Below are 6,654 nucleotides of genomic sequence, written 5' to 3'. Positions count from 1 at the left end.
ATGAATAGCAAGAACAGTCTGTTTAATTCATAAGTTTGGATCTTTGTGGGGAAGGTTTTTTTAAATATAAAGTTGATCTTTATTTGGGAATTTACTCTCCTTTCCCCAAAATATTACCAAGGGGAAAGAAACTTTTTCATAAGAGCTCAAAGTACTTCATTAAAGAAAGTAATCATAATTGTAACTCATTACAAAAAATAAGAAAAATTATTACTCCTATTTGTTCATTCCCATAGAAGTTTTATGGTGATGTCACAGATAGGGATTTTTGTTTTAAGAGGCTGAAGCTTAGCCCTTAAATATAAACCAGATTGGATCTTTAAAGAATTGGAATTTTTAGTAGGGAAGCAAAACTAAAAACTGTGAAATAAAAATCATTTGAAAACAAAACTGATAAACTGTGAAGCCTAGAGGTTGCCAGTCTACAAGAGTTCATGACCAGCCCAGGTCTCTTAGTCTTAGTGGGTCTAAGCAGTTAGAGAAGAAAACACAGAGGCTCTACCTCTTCATTGCCCCTCTTTAGAAAACCTCTGTGCCACAGTTTGGCCCTCACTTTGGACTGTTCTTCACCAGGCTGAATGCTACTTAGTCCTCCTAATTATGAGGTAATAGTGTACAATAGGAAAAGCAACAGGATGTAAAGTCAGAGGACCTGCATATAGAGCAGTACCTTATAGCTCCAGTGCTGCAGAAAGGAAGAAAAAGCATTAAGTTTCATTAAAACATTTCTTAAAATGCACAAAAGAAAAAAGGGGGACATAACTAGAATAATTTTATATTTTCTTAAATTTAATATCTTTTAAAATTGTATGAAACAAATTCAACTTCTTACAACAAAAAAACATACATGTATAGAGAAAATTAGGACAGCTAGGTGGCACAATGGATAAAATGCTGGGCCTGGAATCAGGAAGACCTGAGTTCAAATTTGTCCTCAGACTCTTACTAGCTGTATGACCCTGAGCAAGGCACTTAACCCTTTATGCCTCAGTTTCCTCATCTGTAAAATGAGCTGGAAGAAGAAAAGGCAAACCACTCCAGTATCTTTGCTAAGAAAACCTAAAAAGGGGTCATGAAGAGCCAGACACAACTCAAAACAACAGAGAAAATAATATTAGATAAGATATAGTCCCTATCCACATCTCACAGTAGTTGGGAAATATGACAAAATAACATTGCATTTAGCTCCAGGAGATCATCAGATAAAGAATGATGATGCTACCTAAAAAACCACTGGCCTTTCTTCATTTCCGCCATGTCAAAGTCTCCCTTAGATTTACTTAAAGTCTTATAATTATTCATATCTATTTAGAAGATCCACTTGTCCACTTCTTAACTTTGTATCTTAATTATTATCATATAGATTTGGGCTTACTCAGGAATATCCTCCAACAATGAAAATCTCCATCTGTCCTTGTCTGCCCATTGTAACTCATCCGTGTTTTCCCCAAAGTTCAACCAGTGTGTTAGAAGCACTCCTTGTTTCTCATTATTGAAAGAGTACCAATGGATGACTCTGTCACCTGTCATCCGTCCCTCTTGTCAGAAGATGGCCAGCCCATTTTTTCTTCCTTTCATACAATTCCTTTGATAGCCTTTTAATCAGCAGGCTTCCTTTTCCATTATATATTACAGCCTGCTTCTACCCACCTTTTGCCTCTCCATTGCTCTCCATACAATAAATGCTTAATAATTCTTCAAAGGCAATGTTATTACTCATCTCAGTGGCACATAGCAATACTGGTAGCATAGGTAGTATTGAAAATATGGCCCTTTAGTGAGAAGTTTGGCATCAGTTAAAAAAAAAAACTTTGCAATTCACAGAATCAAGTCATCTACTCTCCTTTTAATTATAACTTTGATGTTCATTTGTTTCAATCATGTCCAACTCTTTGGATTCCATTTGCAGTTTTCTTCACAAGAACATGGATAGTTTGTTATTTTCTTCAACTCATTTTACAGTTGAGGCAACTTGGGCAAATGGGGTTAAGTGACTTGCCAAGGTCATCCAGCTAGAAAGTGTCTGAGGCCAGATTTGAACACAGGAAGGTGAGTCCTCCTGACTTCAGACCTGCCATGCTATCCATCACATTATATATTTCATTTGATTCTCAAAACGCCTCTTTTGGGTAGGTGCTGTTGTTTCCATTTTATAGATAAGAAAGCTAATAAATGACTAAGGAAAGATGATTCTGGCAACTATACTATGAAGTTGTAGCAACTCTGGGCCCAGCTCATTTTCCAGCCTTCCTGTCTTTTCCAGAGGTACATCCTATTGGACAAATTCTGTAAGTGTCCATTCAGGGATATGCTGGGATCAATTGGTACCAATTCTTAAAAGTCAATTATTAGATTTTCAATGTGCGCATTTACTTCTTGGAAATTAGCAAATGCTTCAAATCAGAGCTTGAGTTTTTTGTTTTGTTGATCATCAAAAATGATACATAAAATGTTAATAATATAAATTAAACTTAACAGTACATCATGAATACTTTTTTTCCTTCAGAAAACTAGTTGTTAAATATTTGCCAGCAGAACACTGTCTATCCAAATACATGTTGAAACCTGAGAACATCAATAATTACCAAACTGTATGCCTACTCTTACCTCAATGCACACCTTTATGAAAGTCATCTACATATGAACTGAAGGCATCCTTGATCAGCATTTGTAGGGAATAAACATTTTCTGAAACAACATTCAACAATGGGTCACTTATTTGCTATGTCACAATTAAGCAAAAGAAATAGAGTAAGATTCCATTTTGCTTCTTGTTTGTTGATTACACATACACACACACATACACACACACACACACAGAGACTACTTAATTTATAGGATAAAAGATTTCTGTGCAAACTCTTTTATAGCAAAGGGTCTCTTACCCATACATCAAGATTATTCTGGATTCCTTGGAAGATGATAATACATACCAGGTGAAGTATTAAGGAAGATATATTCTAGTCAAAAGACTTCATCACTGTGATGATGATCCAGCTTGAGTCCAACTTGAGGAGAGATTCTTTGTGGATTGTGAGGTCTTTAGATGCACTTGTTTTCAAATGGCATAGTGCTGATTACATCCAAAAATTGACAGTCTTCTGGAAGACTCCACTCAATGGATCAAGTGGATGAAGAACACCCATTACTTTGATTAGGCTAAATAAAATATTTAAATTCTATTCTTTTAATTCAATTCCTTTTTTTTTTTCCAATTCTAGCTATTCTGGTCAAATCATTTCTTCCCTGAAAACCAATTTCTTTCCATTTTTCATTTTTCACAACCCACTAAGTAGATGCTTCAATGGCAGGCAAGCCTGGGAGTAACCAGGACCAGACCAACAAAAAAAATCCACTGAAGCAGATAATACAAGGAATCCAAGGCAGTAATCAGTAAGCAACAGGAATGCTTTTGAAAACACTGATCTAGCCATGAGTTTAGCACTCAGGACCAGATCTTCAACTCCAAAAGCAAGTGGAAGAGACAAGGCAGTATCAAAGTCCCAGGCAGAGATTATCCTACTCACCTGGACATAAGACAAAGGCTTGTTAACAAGAAAGCAATGTGGGGCAGCTAGCTAGGTAGCACAGTGGATACAGTGCCAGACCTGGAGTTAGGAAGACTTGGGTTTAAATCTAAACTCAGACATATCTTAACTGTGTGACCTTGGACAAGTCACTTAACCCCAAATGCCTAGCCCTTACCACTCTTCTGCCGTGGAATTAATATTTAGTAAGGATTCTAAGACAGAAGATAAAGATTTTTTTAAAAGTAAGGTAAGAGACTAGTCACTGGAACTCAGGTATAAGATCAAAGCATGATAGCTCTAGAGTTGGAAGGAATCTGAAAGACCATCTGATCCAACTTCCTCATCTTAACATGAATGAACTGAGCCCCAGGAATGTTAAGTAATATGAGTGAGCAATGTGGGATTTGAACCCAGATTCTTTGACATCAGAGATAGTGCTCTTTCCACAGTACCAACATTTGCTTCCATCTCTATATATCCTCCTTACCTACAGTTGGTATTTGTTCTAAAATCAGGAATGGAGATGAAGAGGATGAAGGCAAGAATAGAGAAGAGATGTGTTGTGAAAGTTGAAGCAGGAAGCCAAACAAATCATTCCTTTAAAAATGGGGCAAAGTTCTGACTTAGCCCATTGTCTTCCTGCCATACCCACATTTCTTTACCTAGCAAATGTATAGCAAATGATATATTACTGTACACAACAGGAACTTAAATAACTAAAATCATTTACAACTTGAATAAATTACAGAAATCTGGGAGAATGAAAAGCAAGAAAATAAAATGGACTATTAGGTCACTACTGAAATTCCAGATGCAGTGTCTTTTTTTAATTAACTTTTTTTCATTCAGCAAAAATCCATCTTCTCTCTCTCTCTCCCTTCAACACTGATGCCTTTTCAGTAAATCAGAAGGTGGGGGAGGGAAGAAGGATGGGAAAAAAGCTTGGAAGAAGTTAAAAGGAAATTGTATAGATAAGGTGTTAACTACAGGTTATAAAGGAAAGTTAGCACCTAAAGGTAGGACAAAAAAAAAAGGTTGTAGATAAAATATTAGTAAGTTGAAACAAAAACCTGGTGGGTTGTTTAACTTTGTTTTAACACTAAAGAAGACATAGAAAAATTGACAATGGAAATGGGAGACATTTCTGTTGCCCTAAAGATCCAGCATAACTGTGGGAAATATGCAAAAGCATACCCTAGGCCCATGTTGGTGAACCTATGGCATGCATGGTGGAGGGGGCTGCTCCCCTTCCCCTCACCACATGAACCTAAGGGCATTTCTCATATGATCCACCCCTCTGCCCAGCAGTCCAATGGGAGTGCTTGCTTCCTCCTCTATCTGGGGTAACATGGGGACTCACATGCAGCATGAGGGTTGCAGCTTGGGCACTTCATTTCTAAAAGGTTCGCCATCACTACCCTAGGCTGTCAGTGACTTTATCCAAGGAATTATTAATGGATCTTTCTATGGGGTAACATATTGAGAGCTGGCTTAATGGACTTCCTTTTCTAGTTCTTCAACAATTCAGAGACTTTAGCCCTGGCAAGATAGAGGTCCCCCAAAATAGCAAGGATGCATAAATCCAGGGGAGAATGTATTAAGGGAAAATCTCCAAATCCAGTGAGCAAGTGTTAAAGAAAGAAACACTTTAAAGCAATTAATTTGTCTAGTATTTCTTTCACCCCTCATAGATTTGTCTTTGGGAGCCTAATGATGAGCCTATTTGTGTGGGAAATTCCATTACTTTCTACTTTTCCTTTAGCCTTCTGCTTGAAACCATATTTGGTGATCCTTTTCTCCTCCTAAAGGATCCAAGACTTAGGTAAAGATCATGTTGGCTATACCATCTAAGGAATCAGATCAGAATCACAGAACTATAACATTAAAAGAAATCTTGGGGGTAGCTGGGTGGCTCAGTGAATTGAGAGTCAGGCCTAGAGACTAGGTTAAAATCTGGCCTCAGACACTTCCCAGCTGTGTGACCCTGGAAAAGTCACGTGACCCCCATTGCCTAGCCCTTATCACTCTTCTGCCTTGGAACCAATACACAGTATTGACTCCAAGATGGAAGGTAAGGTTTAAAAAAAAAAAAAGAAATCTCAAGGATGGAGGCAAGATAACAGAGAATGGTGTAGATCTATCTGATGTCTACCAAATTATCCTCCAAAAAACTATGATATAATGCCTCAGAATAAATTCTGGAGCAGCATAACCCACAAAAAGGTAGGATGAAGTAATTTTTTAGCCCCAAACAACTTCGAAAGCCAGCATGAAGGATCTAGTGTAAAAGAGTAGAGATGGAACACAAAGCAACATGCCAAGGCAGGCCTCACAATGGCAACAGGTGCAACTGAAACATCAGCAAAGGCTTTCAGAGCTCTCAGCCACAGATAACAATGGGGAGCCAGACAAATTCTCAGAAGGACACTACAGGGTTTCCTTTGCTGGCACTGGGTGCAAGATTCATATTGCATTGTCCATACGCAGTCATGGGTTGTGATCTCAGAGTAAGGAGGAGCACTAGCACACACCAATGGCCACAGGGGGTCAGGGGACCCTGGTCACAGTTCCAAAGTAGAAAAGAGTACTTTTGGTTACTCATAGACCAGAGCACAGGCTCGAAGAGTATTAAACACACCTCTCTTTACATCACGAACTAAAAGCTTTTAAATTCCTACAACTAGCTCTGAAGGCAGCTACACAAAGAACCTGAAGCTTCAGATAGTGCTATCTTCACCACAGTCACAGAACTCAACAATTTTTTTAAATGAAAAGAAAAGGAAAAGACTGGAAAATGAGCAAACAAACAAAAAAGAAACTCAACATAGAAAGTTATTTTGGTGACATGGAAGACCAAAACACAAACTCAGAAGCAGACAACAAAGGAAATACTACTGCATCCAAAACCTCCAGGAAAAATGGGAATTGTTCCCAAGTCCAACCAGAATTAATGGAGGAGCTCAAGAAGGATTTAAAAATTCAAATAAGAGAGGTAGTAGAAAAACTGGGAAGAGAAATTAGAGTAATCCAGGAAAATATATTTTTAAAAGAGTTAACAGCTTGGTAAAAAAGGCACAAAAAGATACCAAAGAAATGAATATCTTAAAAAAACACAACTGGCTAA

Source organism: Monodelphis domestica, chromosome 4 (assembly GCF_027887165.1).
Source record: "Monodelphis domestica isolate mMonDom1 chromosome 4, mMonDom1.pri, whole genome shotgun sequence".
In the NCBI taxonomy this organism is placed as follows: Eukaryota; Metazoa; Chordata; class Mammalia; order Didelphimorphia; family Didelphidae; genus Monodelphis; species Monodelphis domestica.
Note: the sequence above shows the minus strand (reverse complement) of the source record.